This window comes from Ictidomys tridecemlineatus, chromosome 6 (assembly GCF_052094955.1).
Source record: "Ictidomys tridecemlineatus isolate mIctTri1 chromosome 6, mIctTri1.hap1, whole genome shotgun sequence".
In the NCBI taxonomy this organism is placed as follows: Eukaryota; Metazoa; Chordata; class Mammalia; order Rodentia; family Sciuridae; genus Ictidomys; species Ictidomys tridecemlineatus.
In genome coordinates this window covers 31,024,842-31,042,957 of record NC_135482.1, presented here as the reverse complement: position 1 = coordinate 31,042,957, position 18,116 = coordinate 31,024,842, and the positions used below count along the sequence as shown (strand labels likewise).

Genomic DNA, 18,116 nt, shown 5'->3' with positions numbered 1-18,116 from the left:
GTTATTCAGTAAGAATAGCAATGTCAGAATTAATTGATCAGATGACCATTCATATAAAAACAAGGGTACACAGTAAGTTAGACATGACAGGGTCAGAGGACATGAGGAACTTAGTCATTTGCCACAATAGGATTTGCCTCTAAGGTAAGAAAAAGTTGTTTTAAGTATTATTGATTTTTACTTGGAAAATGTGTCCTATTGATTTTTCCATCTAGATCCTTAACTACGGCTTTTACTACACTATTCTCGTCTGTAATGACAACCAATGGAAAACACAAGAACAAAAATGGGATGGTCAAATGTGGAAGAAAGATAAAATGGGACTTCAAAAGTACTACTTAACAGATTACCCCCACCCCCCACTCCCAGCACATGCAATATTATTTCAGAGTTCTACTTACTTCTGAAAGGGGAATAAAGGTTTTTAGTTTCTTAGTTTTTTAAGTGCAATGGTGTGGTGATTTTAAGAGTCGGGAACTGAACTTGCTGTTTCAAGGCCCCTGTGCTTATGGGCAAAGAATTCCTGGATTTAGGCCAAAAATGAAGTTCAAGTTATTTGAAGGGATTGGCTCTTGCAGGTTCTGTATTTCTTTTAATCAGGCTTTGTTTTTCACAGCTGTCATTAGTCGATTCTAGTTTATTACCTGTTGGGACTTGGAGTTCTGGCATTTGGAAATGTATTTATTCAGTCAATGTAAGAAAACAAACAACAACAAACTGTCACAATTTTGAAGAAGGTTGTTTATCATCTGGCAATGCACGGGCAACAGTCTTTTTGCTTCAAATACCTTCTTCTACATATCTACCTGGGAGAAACTTCTGGAGACAGTGCCTTTATTTTCTTTTTATTTCTTTTCTCCATAAATCCCTCCTACTTTTCTTCTATATTCCTTTCTCTCCCTCCCCTGCCCCTGCTTTCTCCTCCCCCCCCCTCTCTCTCTCATCTCCTACCCTTCCTTTTCTTATTCTTTCTTCTTTCCCTCTCCTTCCTCTTTTCAGAGTTCCTCTCTGTCTCTTTTTATTTAAATTTAGAAGCTCTGAAGAAATCCTTTGACTTGAAAGTTCAGTATTCATGTAAAATGGCTCTGACAGAAAACAGAGTTTATTATTTGTATCAGATTGAACAGGACAGAGTGAAATAATAAGAATTGCAATACTGCCCACATGGTGATAGAAAACCACCTTTTATCTCAACAGTTTAGGATTTTAGTTTATGTCTATGCAACGATTTCTTGTTAAATCAATTTCACTTAGGTGCTCTTGAAAACTTCAGATTTTTTTTTTTTTTTTTTTTTTTTTTTTTTTTTTTTTTTTTTAGTTAAGAATGCTACATTGATGTTTGGGGGCTCTGTTGAGCAATTTTTTCCAGACATTGATTATTGCCTGAAAGAAAATAAGTTAAAGGAACAAAAAAGCACCTACTATCTAGACAAATTATCAACCTACAGAATATTGAGCTTATTATCATTCAAAATATTAAAAATCTATAGTTATGTGGTCTAAAGGCTTTTGATCAATGTATTACTATAGAAAAAATTCTGAGCTTCTCTTTTGCATTTATAGTTAACTTTACTTTTATTTTTATTTTTGATACTATGGATTGAACCCAGGGGCAGTTAACCATTGAGCAACATCCCCAGCTCTTTTTATTTTTCAATTTGAGACAGGGTCTCACTAAATTGCTTAGGGTCTCACTAAGTTGCTGAGGATCTCACTAAGGTGCTGAGGCTGGCAATGAAATTTCGATCCTCCTGCCTTAGCCTCCTGAGTCACTAGGATTACAGATGTATAACACTGCCCTCACCTGTAGTTAACAGTAAATGCCAACCTGAATACAGTAATTTATGTAAAATAATAATACACGTATTATTCAGATTTGTAGGCCTTTAAATTATTACAATTTGCTACAATATTTGATCAGGGCTCTTATATTGTTTTGTATAATTGTATGCCTTATTTTCTGCTTGATGATCACTAAGACAATGTAAATTTCTTGTGGTCACATGGTAGAATAATCAATAATTTAGCCCTCTTGCTAATCCTTATTGTATCTTAATTTTTTTTAAAAAAAATGGATTTACCTAAAAGAACATCACATACAGAATTAGCTTATTTTAACCTAGTCAAGTAGCAAACTTAGCAATAGGATTGGCCCATTGCCTAAGAATTAAATTATGTGATACTGTGGTCAGTGGGAAGCCAGCCCAGGTGAGGCAACACAATTTCAAACTAGTTTTCTGCTTCTCTAAAGAGTTCTTCTGACTGGTTCTCGGGAAATAGTGAGATTAGGGAGAGGGTATAAGAGTGGTTAGCACAGGGATGTCTAAGCAAGTGATCATCTTCCTCAGGAAAAATTGGAGATGACAAATTATATTGCCTAAGGATAAGTCTATTTGTGCTGGCCTCTATTTAAAAAGAGACGTTAAGAAGTAGTTCCAAAAAGCAAACAGAATAACAACATAACAGCAACAACTGTTTATTTTTTTTTCCTTCACAGTCTTCTGATTCAAGGAAACATACATGTTTAAAGGCATATTGCACAAAATTGTCTTCCTTAGTCATTTAGTCTAGTGAATGACCTGGCGCTCAAAACTGCAATTCTGCAAACAAACTTGATACCATTTAGAATTTAAATATTATTTATAAATGTTATACCTTCTTACATTGCTCTACCTGTTCACAGACCATGTCACAAAGGTGCTACACACCAGAGAAGGCCTCTGAAGTAAATCATTAGGTTATTTTCCTTATAAACCTCTCATTTTTAGTCAGTCTACTGAATCCCTGCACTCTGACACCATTAGCCTAATTATATTTTTTAGTTCTAAGATCATCATTGTCTTTTAAATTAACATAATACAATTAAATATGAAAAAACAATATTTACTTTCAAAAAGCCTCAGAGCAAAGAATGAAAGTTTCTTATATCTTCAAATCCTCAGCCATTTAAATCCTATTCCAATGCATGCCAGTAATTCATTCAACCTTAAAATATTACTGATGTGTCACACCACATTTAGAAAAGCATCCTATTTGTTCACAACCCTTTTTTTTTAAGATCTTTTGGCATTTTTTTTTTTTGCTTGTCTTTTCAAAAGACAAACTGCACAAAATATTCTAAGTTTACTGAGAATTATTACTTCATCAATCTTCATTTTCACGGACTATCATCTTCTTTGATGTGAATCACAAAGAAAATTATCATCTTATGAAAAGCAACAAGGATCATAACAAGGAACTCCCTTCTTCCTCCACAAGTGTTTTTTATTCATTTGAAACACAAAGAAAGGTAAAAATATCTCTGTGGAAAAGATTTCAAGTATTTTCTGTGAGGTATCATGAGCTTTGCACCCTGACCAGTCATTCTGACACATTATGAATCAGGTGTTCCTAGGCATGAGAATAGCCACTTTCTCCAGAACTGGCATTTGGTAAACATCTATCAGTCTAATAAATGCTAACCAGATCACATTAGTAAATGCACAGCTCTCAAAAATGTGTTATCACCATTCAAATTCACTTTTATAGAACTGAAGCCCAACATCATTTCCCCTGGTAGGCACAACTGTCAGGAGAATTAACAGTAGCTTGCATTAAATGATTGGGTGCCTGTGGGAAAGATGTGCAATGTACACATTTGGGAAGCATTTTGATCATGGAGCATAGAGATATTGCTCTATGCTACTGTTTGATGGCCATTTCCTACATTTTATTAAACTTCCATAATCGAAGAGAGATTGGATCATTTAAGTACAATCTATGACACACACACACAGTGGAAATTTGTTTGCAAACTACAGAATGTATATTTAAAAGAAAAAGGACAGCAGGTAAAATCAGGTATAAGAACTAAGAATAGAATCCCTGTGAAGCTCCAGGAAAGGCTTGAGGTAAGACCAGGGGATTGGAAACACACCTGTCACTTGGTAAACACAAGCTAGATTAGGCAGAACTGACACAGTATCCAAGTGCAAATCTAGGCCAACACGTAAACTTTTGATTTTTAATCTTGAGATGGTAAAACGAAGTTCAGAATTTCAAAAACCTACATTGGTCATCCTGCAAATCACTAAAATACAAACTCATTTTCTGAACAGGCAAGCAAACATCACTTACCTTAGGTGAAAAAAAAATCAGTGTATAAAGATAAAATGTATAAAGCAGGCTTTAGCAAAACATTTTCCATAAACTTTAATGTTATATCAGCTGTTCCTTCAGTCTCTGTCACTAGTACTTAAGTCTGCTTTTATAATCTGGGTTTGCAGCCATACACAATAAACATATGAATATGACCAGGTTCCAATGAAACGCTATTTATGAATAATAAAATTTGAATTTTCACATGACTGAAGATTTTACTCTATTTTGATATTTTTAAAATCATTTGAAACTATGTAAAAATGTTTCTTAGAACACAGGTTACATAAAAACAGGTATGACATGACTTTGACCATGTATTGTAGTTTGTTGACCCTGGTACACAGAAATCTGTATAATAAGTGAGAATATTTCTTTGATGTTGGCGATATGTAAAAGCCAGTTTGATTGTTTTTAAAGGGATTTTTTATTCTGAACTTATTTTCCAAAAATCAATAGCATCAGTGATTTGTAGTATTCTAATTCAATTCTTCTGACATAAGAGCCTAATGGCTTAATTTAGTAAAAAAATAAAAGAAATTAAATAAGTTTGGCAGATCCAGCCTAGTATTATTTTAGTTTTTTTGAATCTTAATCCAATCACTATTATAAATCTATCTTAGAGAATCAAAGGGTATTTTAAAATAGTCATTTTTTTCTATAAAATTTGTATAGTTCTAATGTATAGTTAAATATAACAAAATATCTAATTTATCACATGGCAGTCACTTGAATTTCAGTCTTGAGTATCCAAATGATACTACTATACTAATTTGAAAGACAGTATTCATGTTTTTTTTTAAGGCATATACAGTTGTGAAGTGAGTATTCTATATGGACAGATTACTTGTACAAATGAGAGTTCTATTCCTTATTACTATATGAATTTGGCAAATGCTACAGCTTAAATCTTAGGTGTCCCAGAAAGGCTCATGTGTTAAAGACTTTGGCCCCAGATAGGTGATGGAACCTTTAGGATGAAGCCAAGGGGAAGATGTTTAGGTCACCAGGGTGTGCACTTAAATAGATAGTGGGACCCCAGCCTCAGCTTCTTTTTCACTTCTAGCCCTTCAAGGTGAGTAGCTTGCTCGGCCCTGAACTCCATCCCTGATGCACACAGGCCCAAAGCAATGAAGCCAATTGATTCTGGATTGATTTGGCCCAAAACTGTGGGCCAAAATAAAGCTGCCATGTGTATAGATGGGTTATAACAAGTAATTTTTATAGTAACAGAAAGCTGACTAAAATGGCAAGTTACCTGAACCCTGTACACCAGCTTATTCACCTACACAACAGAACTATTCCATAAGGTTGTTTTAAAGTCACTTATGTAAACAGTTTAAAATAGAGATTGACACAAAATTGGATTTATGGAGATGTTTGGCTTATTATCATTATCAAAAAACATTTTTAATGACTCATTTGTTCATTAATACAAACTCCTTGATCAACCATAGTAGCATTCACATACACACTCAGACACACGCAAACACACACACACAATTTGGGTAAGTATGATAAATTAGGTGATCCAGATAAATGTCTCTTAGTGAGCTTTAAAGGATCTTGATCAACTTTAAATATAACATTTATTAATTAAATTCCCCACCTAAATCATAGAAATAGACCTTGTTCAAAAGCATTTAAGAATACTTAATCTAACAATTACTAGAGGAAGAGAAAAAAAGTTTTAACTTTCACAAAATAGTTACTTGATGATTTTTAAGGGCACAGATTTGAGCAAAAGAGAGCAATATCAAACAACCACCTTTGATTATAATGAAAAGAAACAGATAACGATATTCTACTAACAGATTACTCTTCATCTTATTTAAATGACTCTGTGCCTCTGGTTGAACATTATATGTGCATTTCTATGTTTAGAATATTACTTGTACTACGGAAAATTCAATAAGAAAGCTAAAAATAGAAATGAATTCCAACTTCCATATTTATGAATTTGCCTTTGGGTAAAGTAGTTCAACAATTTGGTTGCTGTTTTCAGCTTCAAATGTTTATATATTATGAATGACAGTACTGCTACTAAAGTATAAAACTTCCTATATTCTTGCCCTCAGATCCTTTTAAAAATAAGTTCTAAAATGAATGTTTACAGGTTTAATGTCATATAAAACCCAAACTTTGAGACACAAACAACAAAACCACCATGAAAACAAAACTGTGGTCAAAACTCCAGCTGGATTATGTATACTATGAAATATCTGAATCAATGATGTAGGATTAAATTCTCAAAATTCCACTTAGATGTACAGATTAAAAATATCTCTTAAAATATTGAGGATATATTTTCTAATATTTTAAAATCATACACAAATTATGTTTCATTATGATAATCAAATTTTTCAATGTTTTTCTAAAAGAGACTCTTTGACAAAGGTGGAAGAATATTCCACAATACTTTTCTTATTTATTTTATTTTTTTCTGGTACTGGGGATTGATCCCAGGGGTGCTTAAATGCTGAGCTACATCAACAGCCCTTTTTTATGTTTTATTTTTTGAGACAGGGTCTCACTAATTGCTTGGGGACTCCCTAAGTTTCTGAGGTTGGCTTTGAACTTGCAATCCACCCACCTTAGCCTCCCAGGCTATTGGGATTAATAGGCATGCGCTACTGCACCAGATGATATTACTCATTTCTATCAAAGGTTTTCTTTCGATTTATACATTCATCATAGGCCAGTTTCTTAGTAGTCAAGGACAGATTTTTTTAGGGATAATATATAATTTTAAAGCTAAATAGAACTCTGCTCTAATCATTTATCACAACTATCACAAAAATATTTACTTTGTGGGAATACGCAGTTTATACTAAAAAGGATATAACTAAGAATAATACATACAAATCATATTTGATGATGGTTATAGTATTCACTGGATATTACCGAATCTTCTATTTATTTAATCCTGATAAGTCAAAGTACATAATTAGCACATGATTTTATCTGGCCTCCTTGCATTCCTTTTAGAACAGGAACACACTTAACATTACTTTGTCTTCATTATTCTATTAGATATTTATTACTCACCCCCCCATCTTTAAGTGAGGGAATATAAAAGTCTGACAAAGATTATGTCTTATCTTCAAGATTGTGCTGCAAATATATGCCATTGTCAAAATTTGAATGTAGGTTTTGAATGATGGTCCGGGTCTCTGTTTAATCCCCAAAGATGACTGAGTACTGAAGGGGAATGGGTCTAGTGAATGTTCCAGAAGTGGAAAGTGCCTCTTGGGTCCTATACAAACATTTATTTTAATCATCTTTTGATAAGAATCTTCTGGAAGACTATTAACACTTGCCTGTCTTCTTAAAAGAGGTCACTAAAAGGAATTTGCTCTTATCTTGATGACTCACAGTCTCCATCATGAACAGCCATTATCACACCCTGCAGCAAGGCAGCACCTGTCAAGCTGTCAGCTGTCATGTCTGCAATCATCCTGCTTGCATCCTTCTAACAGCCTTCTGCTCTGATTCTGCTCAGTGACTTCGGGTCAGGGAACCAGATGACCAAGGCTTTTAAAGATTATATGTAAACGTTCTCAGCTTTCTCAACTGTAAAATGAGGTTGCTTTAACAGACCGGTGGTGCTCAACTCTGACTATGTATTTGAATCACTGTGCTCAGACTCCACTACTCACATGAAATGGGGATTTAACACTGGTATTTTTTTTTTTAAATGCTCTTGAAGTTGTATTTTTTCTTAATATGCAAACAGGCTGAAGAAACATAATGCTAAAATATCTTTAAATCTGAAATGTAACATTTCCACAACTTAAAGAATTATAAGTTCCTAAATGAAGCACTATACCTTATACTGTATACAGTGTCTAGTAATTTAGACACACACAGAGACAAAGAAACATACACCCTCTTCATCACTTGAAGGTGGTACACTGTTCTGTATATTCAGGCAAAGACTTCCTCTTTGTCACAAACCTATTTAGTATTTCTTCTTTAATTTTTCTCAGTTCTCTGTCTCTCCAGCTAAATGCTTAGATTAGGTAGTTGCAATAAATAAATAAATAAATAATGTACATACAAATTTAAGATTTCAAAATATATATACACATGTATGTAATTTAAAAATATAAACTTTTAAGTTTATACAATATATTATTGTATATTCCTTTCTGCTTCCCTCCCTCAACTTCTTGTATCCTTCTTTCTGCACCATTTTATTTCTATTACTATGCACTTGATATTCACAGATATGAAAAGAACAAAAGTGCAAAGTCTCTGTTGTAATGGAGTTCATTGATAAATGTGATTGAATGAGCAGGTGAGCAGACCATTGTAACCAGTGTTGCAAAGACATCTGTAGGTTTCTACAGCAGCACAGATGGGCAGGGCAACCAGCCTAGGAGTGGAGTAGAATGAGGACACCAGGAGGAAGCAAGAGTTGAGTTTAACCTTGAAAAACTCATCCAGGTGCAAAAAGAAATGATTAGAGGAAATATTACCAATAAGGAGGAAAATATGTAAAGTTTAAAAGATAGAATAATATAGGATGTTTGAGGGGATTTTTAAGTATGTAGGTCTGTGTGTCAGGTAGTATAAATGGAAAGCACAGACACCTGTCCTCACTAATGAGCTTGGAGCTTGTTTACGGAGGAACCTGTACATCCTGCCAAGGATGTCAATTAATTTTCCTTTCTTCCTTTCTTCCTTTTTTTTTAAACTCAAAAGGCAAAAGGAAGACATTAAAGAATCTTGAGAAAAATCAAACACAAGTTACATTCCATGACCATTATGGAAATATTAGCACATGATTATCTTTTATTTAATATATATATAATTTGTTTTAATCCCTTTTCTAACAATTGGCTTTTATCCCTCTTCATTTTTTTGTTTTGTTTTGTTTTTTGGAGGGGAGTGGTACTGGGAATTGACCCCTGGGGACCATATCACTGAACTATGTTTTCTAATTATATGCAGCATAGTTACATTATATTGGGTGGAATCACGTGTATCAAAATTTTAAACTTCTTTAATAAATGAAGAGTTATTCTTTTTGTATACCTGCATTTGTTAAAAAAAAAATTTAAAAATTTGTTCTAATTAGTTACAGATGACAGTAGAAAGCATTTTGACACATCGTACACAAATGAGGCACAACTTCTCATTCCTCTGACTGTACGTAGTGCTGAGTCACACCAGTAGTATAATCATACATGTATATAGCATAATAATGTCTGTCTTCTTCTACTGAAAATAACATTTCTTAAAATTGCAGTTCTTTGACAGCTGAAAATATGGTGATGACCCATAGCAGTTTTCAATCAATCTTGTCAAAAGTTTTAAGTTAGAGGTTGAGGTTGTAACTTAGTGGTAGAGCACTTGCCAAGCATGTGTGAAGCACAGGGTTTGATCCTCAGCATCATGTAAAAATAAATAAATAAATAAATAAAATGTATTTTATCCATTTAAAACAAAAAAAAATTAAAACAAACAAAAAAAAGTTAAGTTATCCATCAGGGTATTCTAGTTAACTGCAGTTATAAAGCTGGGTGCACACAATTACCAACCATAGAGATATGCATTTATACTTTTGTGTTTTTACTATTTCTTTTTTTAGTTGAGGATCGAACCCAAGGCCTCACACATGTTAGGCAAGCGCTCTACCACTGAGCCACAACCCTAGCCCACTTTTTGACCTATTTATGGAAATGATTATTCTAGTCATAACTCTTACATTTGTGCTACTATGGTTAGTAAATCTAAGCATTTATTCTTGAAAAATATGTATGCTTATTTTATTATAGCCTATTTTACTGTGTAAAATTATGTAAGTATTTATAAAGTAAAATTATGTAATAAATACTTATGAAGTAATATATATATATATATATATATATATATATATAATTTGTGATTTTAATGAAATACTAATGCTAAAACCTGACTCAAAATGGGCATTCAGATTTCACTGCAATAATCAAGAACAGATTTCTGTTAGAGAAACTGTGTAGATGAGTTTACCATTTATAATCCCTGAGACAGGGAGTACAGGAGTCAATTTAGGAGGATTTGTCATTGTTGAAGTGGTGACTATGAGACAGGGGACTGAACATGTTGCACATCTACATTGGAAGGCTGATCCTAGGAAGGCAACACACACTAGCATGAGAAGCAGAACTATAGGACATTTAAAACATGGCTTCATAAAATGATACAGATGGTAAAGCACAGACACAGACATGACAGCTACTCATAAATATGCTTCCTAGGATTACTCTTTTAGTTAAGGAATCAGGGAGTTAAGTCACATCTTCCAAATTCCATGCTATTCTTAACATCTGTTTGTAAAACCATCCATAAGATATATGTCTAGAAACATTGTGCAGCTTTTTAAAGACATTAATATTTTTCACTTCTAGAAAATTTGCCAAGGAATGTTGAAAATTTAATATGATTTTTTCCTTAGAGAAAAGAAAAGAGAATAGCTGTTCTGGTTATTCTAAATAATTAAACTTGTATAAATATATGATGATATAGCAAGTTAATGAGTTTATACACACTAATTTATTTAGGTTAAATAGTTGAAATTCGTGTTGGTTAAAAATAAAAATACTAAATAGAATAGGCATAATACTATGCAGTCATTAGTGTGGCCATATTAACATTGAATACACCTTTCTTCATTCTTTAGAAAAAAAGATTAGTATTCTTAAACAAAATTTGTTCAGTGTTCAACAGAATATTAAAAATCTTAAGTGTTTAGCTCTTAGAACTCTTTATTTTTACCCATTTTCCCTAGGAAACAGCATCCAGTCCCAAGGCTTTAAATACCAAATGAATGCTGATGAGTCTCTCATCTGTATCACCAGTTCCAAATACACCCAGATGTGCACATTCACTTGCACTACAGAAAACTTCATTTCTCTGTTTGGATTATCTCTGGTGAGAACCTCAAATTTGCACTGAAAAAGGAACAAAGCAAAACAAGCCATTTCTCCCTTTTGTTTACAGTGGCCCAAAACACAAGGCTCATACTTTCTATCTTGGTTTACCTTACTCTTCCCTAACACTCAATGGCTTGAGACCTTCTGGTTCATCACTTGTATAACCACTGTTTAGTTCTGTATCATCCATCTCCTCCTCAATTCAACAACCTCTGAAACATAGTTTCCCTTTTCACTGTAAGTTTTCTAAACACAGTAGCCTGCATGATCATTGAAATGCAAACTAGGTCATGTTTTCTGGGCCAAATTTTTCTGATGACTTCATATCACACCAAAAATGCACCAGAAATGCAAACTCTTAACCCACCATGAATTTTTATGTTTTCATGGTTGTTGACATATGGCAAGATTATTACATCTACAGAGAGTGAACAGTTGCATCCTCCAACCATGAAATAAGTTATACAAAAATCCTAGCCCACAAAAATTAGGATGATGCCTCCTAATACTACAATATAGGACCTTTGGGATTTATTAAATCATGACAGTGGCGCCCTCCTGAATGCCTGAATGGGATTGTTACACCTTTAAAAAAAAAAAAAAAAGACCACAGAGAGCTAATTGGCCCCCTCTACCATGTGAACACACAGCAAGAAGGTGACATTCTGCTCTGTGACCAAGAACCAGGACATCACTAGACATGGAATCTTAGACTTTTCAGCGTCCAAAAATGTGAGAAATAAATTTCTGTTCTGTATAAATTATTCAGCATATAGTATTTTGTTATGGCAGCCTAAATAGACTAAAACAAGTTGAGACTTGCCACCTGAACAGAAACAACGTACTCTTCTAGATTGGCCTATGTAATTATTGTCTCTTTACATCCTCAAGTCTTCCAGAGCTTGGAAAAATGTCACTGATTCAGACAGATCTTCTCATTATCTTGTTATACTCCCATGTTGAATGAATATATATATATATATATATATATATATATATCATATGTTTATATTCCATGCTAAAACATAGGCCCCTAAGGCAGAGAATTTGGCCAATTTCTCAATGTTAAAGATTGACACATAGTAGATGATATATAAATTATATTAGATGAATGAACATAGTATTTTAAATGTCTGCAGACACATTGTAGAGATGGCTCATCTACTTTGATATCATTTGGAATTTGCATTACAGTATATAAAACTAATTGAAGATGTCATAAGGCCTTAGATTTTGTGAAATCCTTTCACAGGTTATCTGATACCATTATCATAGTTGAGAAAGACTTAAGGAGACTAGGATAAAAGAAGTTAACTGACATCTAATGAATGGTTGGGAGTTAGTGAAGAATCCCAGCTCTTTACAGACCTCTTCCTAAGCAGCTGAGCATCAGGATTGATGTGTAATTGTTTTGTGTTCAATGTAGTTTAAAAGATACATAGAACACCAGATCCTGTCCATATGGTTACACAGTTTCTAAGACAAGTCTGCATTTTTAAAAAGCAAGCAATTCAAATATCTTACCCTCTAAATAAACAATGGTTTAGAAACATAATAGCAATTAACCTATCTAATTTCCTGGCAGAAAAGAAACATTACATTCATTGTTACAGTGCTCTGAAGGTAAATTCATGACCATGTACTTGAAACAGAATGAGATAGATATTACTGAATGTGATAGGACAATTCTACATAATTTATAAATGCTAGGTTCCTACATTGTGGTTCTTTTCATTCCTTTTTTCTATGGCTATGAATTTAAAGCTGTTTGAATCCACAACTTCATGAAGAAACAGGCTAAGAAGGCAGGTCTATTTGTTATACATCTGCAAGCACTGTTTTTCTGGTGTGTGATACATCATGCTCCTGAGACTACTTGTGCATTCTGCTTTCAAGATGTCGGTAATTTATTTCCAAACCTCCTTAGCATACTTATTTAAATAAAAATTATGAGAAAGGACCTATTATTCACAAAGGAGAAAATATACACTACTTAGAAATTCCTGTGAAATATGTTGTTCTCCACGTACAGATACTGTATTTTAATCCATAAAATATTCCATCATCATATCTTTGAGAATTTAGATTTCATTATGAATTCTGCGGTGCTATAATAGCTTCTGTAATAACTGTGTCAGGACTAACTAGCTTGCCATTGATGTGATTAAAAAATACACACTATATATCAAAAGTGGTGCACACTACAGAGCTTGATGTAAAGGAGGCCAGGCTCTTACATTAATTACTTTATAGGCTATGAAACTTTCAATCCCCATAAATAGGAGATTTTCCCTCTGCATAGAATATGTATATTAAAAGATTATGTACATGGTGCTCTGATAAATCAGTTAGGTTTTATTTTAATTGTAAATAATCATTTAAGATAATGCCACCCAAATTCATTTACACACTCTCTCACTCATTCATCAAACACTTTTTTACTTATTGAGTACTATGCTAGTTATTTGGAGTAAAAAGATGAACATGAAATGATAAATCTTCTAAAGGCCATTCTATAAACTAGTAGGACATGCAAAGAAATCGACAATTATATTGTCACTTTCCATCCATGTGACATCTGCTCCAACTATAGGTATATTCTGGTTCATTTTATTAGAGTCTTAATTATAAATTACTGTATTGAAATTCTGATATGTAAAGCTTTAATAAGCTTAACATAAACTCATTCATGAAAAATTTATTCTTCCTTAAATTGAAGTCAAAAGCAAGTTTCTGAGTTCTAGAACCTTGAAAAGTGGAAATTTAATGAAGAAACATGATTTGAAATCTGGACAACTTTTGCTGCTACCATCATTGTTCTATCTCACATCCCTTAGTTCATACTGGACATGCATATAATATGATTTTGAAGGGAAACATGAACAACATGGTAATTAGAGCACACAAAAATAACTTTTGGTGACTAGTAGAACACAGATTTCAGATTTTTTAAATCTAAGTCTGTGGTGCATAATTATTATGTAAAATGGGATCAGGATATAAACAGTTATAAATACAGTGCTAATGATTCACAAACAACCTTTATGGTTCAGGAAATTAAATATATATGTATGTTTTTATTAATTTGAAATTTTAGTAAGGGTAAATCATGGGAACAGATAGGAATTTTTTTAATACATGATATGACATTTATTTATTTTAAATGTACTATGTTTTCCTAATAAAATTCTTGGTTGAGGCTCCAAGTCAAGTAGTAACTTGTTTAAAACTGAAATTAAGAGATTTACTATAAGAATATTCAATAAGAAAAAAACTAAGTTCTTACTTTTCTTCATATGTCTAGTACCTAGAATAATGCCTTCAATATAAATACTTGAATAACAAATTCCTGAGGATATAGATATAATTAACTTACAGCAATGCTATTTTTATCATGTCAAAAATTCTTGAAAAGACATCAATTAATCATATGTAGTAGAAGAGAAAAATCTAAAAGCACAAACTTATTATGAAATTGATGGCAAAGGACAAACGATTTTGCCCAGTGACTTCTGTGACTGAAATTCTTTTATTTTGGGGAGTTCTGAAATATTTTTGGCACCATTTAAGAAAATGTTTGTTTTAATCATAATATAACTTTCAGTTAATTAATGGATAAACAATATTTTTTGAAAAATTATGCCTCTTTGCATCATTACATAAGATGTATATTTTTAAAGCAATCTTGACCCTTTTCATTGGTAGCTGGTATATTTAGCTCTAGCTCAGTATTTTTATGATTGAATGAGGCAATAATTGGGGCTCTCTTGATTTGTAACTACTGTGACAACTAGATGCGGGATTCATAACTAGAAAAAAAAAATCATTTGCCACACTATAACCTGAAGTGCTATGAATCCATTTGGACAAATTCTACATTCTCTGAGTTTCTTAGTAAATGAGCTAGTACAAAATGCACTTGTATAGATTACAGACAAAGATATACAGCTCATGGCCTGCAAAGAGAAATATAATAGCAAATACATTTTAAGAACTCCATTTAAAAACTTTGATTTTGATCTATGTTTCCCTCTTTCTACAGTGTTAGGGTTTATCAAGAAGGATATGCTTATCTAACTCCACTATCACCACCTCTCACATTTTTAAATTCCCGTGTTATGTAGGTCTAGCAACTTAAAATGACTCCTCAAACTTCTCTTGGAGGGATATGGCTTTAAAGTGACAGGATATTTCACTTGATTAGAACAACAGCAGGAAGTTTAAGAAACTAGAATCCAGGGCATAGCACCTTGAATTTGGAGCTGATTTAAACTTTGCTCATTTTGTGATTGGGGTATGTTATATAATAGCCTTATGCCTCAGCTTCTTTAAATATAAAATGGACATAAGAATAACTCATATAATTGTTACAAGTATTAAATAAATCAAAGTATGAAGAAAGAGAACCTATTTGGCACTGAGGAGACTATATATATTATTATATATTAATATATATTTCTCTATTTGTTTTCCAAATCATAAAACAGGACTTTGGAAATCTGCTTTACAGTTCAGCATTATAGAACACAATGAATCATCCTCCTCATATTTTCATTTCTGTACTTTTAGCTTAAATTTCATTGTCTACCCCTTCAAATCCTTCTTTTGTTGTATTAAATAGACCTGAACTACTCTTCCATCAAAAACAGAACACTTACAAATTCCAGATGGAGTTATGTCTACTTCAGTGAAGATGAGTGGGGCTGAAGGACTCACTAATTGGGGACAAAGACAAAACAAAAACAAACCAGAAAAAAAAAATCCATGGGACTTAACAGTGGGCTAATTAGTCTCATGTTAACTCTCGTCAACGATGTGGAGAGGTCCACTACACTGCCCTCCTGGGTTGAGTGACTCTCCCATTACCTGAAGGAATTCACACTTCTCTCCTCAAATTTATAATTATTGTCCCTCTTTCATGTCCCCAGCACATCACACTGTCACTGTCACAACCCATGGCACGGGCACCTGTGCCTGCCTCTCCATTTCCCTTTCCTGCTGGAAAGCTGCCCATTTGCTCACCTGAGGCTCATGTCTGTTCGTGCCCTGCAGGTTGCATCCTTTCTCTAGGTATGAAACATTTTAATGAAAATATTCCCTTTTTCATATTATCAGTTTTTGCTTTGTGCACAATTATTTATAAAAGAATTCCCCATTTAAGTAAGAAAAAAAATCCTCAGTTTAATTCATGTCCTTCTTGCTTTCCACAATTATTCATTCCCCATTACAGGAAATTGCTAAAAAAAAAAAAAAAAGTGGTATTTAATATCTGCAGTTCGTCTTCTTCTTTCTTGAAAATAGCCCAATATCTCACCTAAAACTAGTTTTCAAATTTCTCCTATATTGACACATTACTCTATCCAGTGGGGATTTCTAAATATAACTGTTATCACTTAGTCCGATTATTACTGGATAATAATCTTCATTCAGTATCTAGCATTGCAGCAAGAATAGCAGAGTCAAGATGAGGTAGAGGAGAGAAGTCAAGTGGAATAATCCCAGAATTTGAAACACTTTTTCTCTTTGTGCAGCAGACTCAATGCAACAGGTAAGATTTTGAAATATAAGAGTATTCAGCAATGTCATCGTGCTGAAGACATAAATTGTTGATGAGATAGAGTCAAAAAAGAGGTACCCTGGTAAAGACCTTAAGGCTGGAGTTTGTAACCCTAAAGGGTTATTCCCTAGGAATACAGGAATGAATTGAAGTGGCCAGCTTGCTGCAGCACTGAAGCTGTCACCAACTAGCTAAGTTATTAATTGGATTACGGTGATCTTTCCATATTCTACCTGGTATCCAGAAGGATTAAAGATTATCAAATTATCTTCACAATCTGTTGTATATCTGATGTTTAGTACAACATGCAGGATACACAATATGTCCAAACAAATACAGAATGTGCGTGTATATGTGTGTGGGTAACAAGCAAAATCTTAGGACACTTATATAATAAAGTTATATAGAGCTTGTAATATCTATGTTTACACATTTAAATGACAATGCAGAAATCTTTTAGAGAATAAGTCTTCTGAGTATATAGAAAAAAAAACTAAATGAAAAAAAAAACCCTAAAAATTATGATTTAAACTATCAGTAAATAGATTCAATATCATAGTAGTCATAGTGGAGAAAAGAATCATTACAATGGAAGATGAGTCAAATGGGAAGTATGCCATATAAAAATGGAGCCATGTGAATGGCCCAGGAGTTTTGTGCCTTGCTCCTGTGAGTGAATCATTCGCACTGGTCCTTTTAATGGATACATCCATGAAAGCTCTTAGCTTCTTTGGGGCAACATCAGAATTGTCGAATCTTAATTTATTTTTAATGAATGAGTTTTGTATCAATAATAAAGAATTCCTTATTTTGTATTACATCTAATGCTTCCTGTGTTGGTCTTGGAAAGCTGATGTCTCAGGTAAATGATGGACTCTGAGGAACATTCCACTAATGCCACGGAGAACTTCTTATTGATGTGTCTGCAGTATTATTGTAGAAGATGGACCTTTCCTGTCCTACATAATGTTCAAATAGGCTCTGCTGTGACTTTTCAGCCAGTGGCTTATTTATCTGAGTTTCTTCATGGAAGTGGCAGTGAAAAGTAGGTTGAGCATTAATTTCAGTGACTGTACCCAATTTCATCTTCCTAATCAATGTTTTGCACAATTTCTAAACTGTATACATTTTGTTCGAGTATACTTTTTTCTAATTCCAGTAAATTATGAAAAGGAAGTTAATATAGAAGAAATATTTTAAAAGGATAAAGAGAAATGTATAAAAGTCAGAGAAAATACAGTAAATACTACAAAAGGTGTCTGGGCCATGTTAGAAAGGTCAACTATATTTGTAATGTGAGTTTCTACCACACTTGCAGGAGGGGAGAGGAAAGGGAGCATGGGACAGCAACAATATTTGAAGAAAGACTATTTGGGAATGTTTAGACATAAAAAACATAGTAAGTCAGTGATGTAAACAGTATAAATCCAAAGAAAGATCTACATACCACATACAGTATATAATTAAATGCTATCAATTAAATATGTGCAGATATGTAA

General features: G+C 33.2%; 1 protein-coding gene across 8 annotated transcripts in view; it reads right to left on the bottom strand.

Moving 5' to 3' along the window:
• The window catches only part of Mgat4c (MGAT4 family member C), a 786,744-nt gene that overhangs the window by 652,415 nt on the left and 116,213 nt on the right, over positions 1-18,116 (bottom strand). The gene's annotated exons all lie outside the window — the stretch shown is intronic.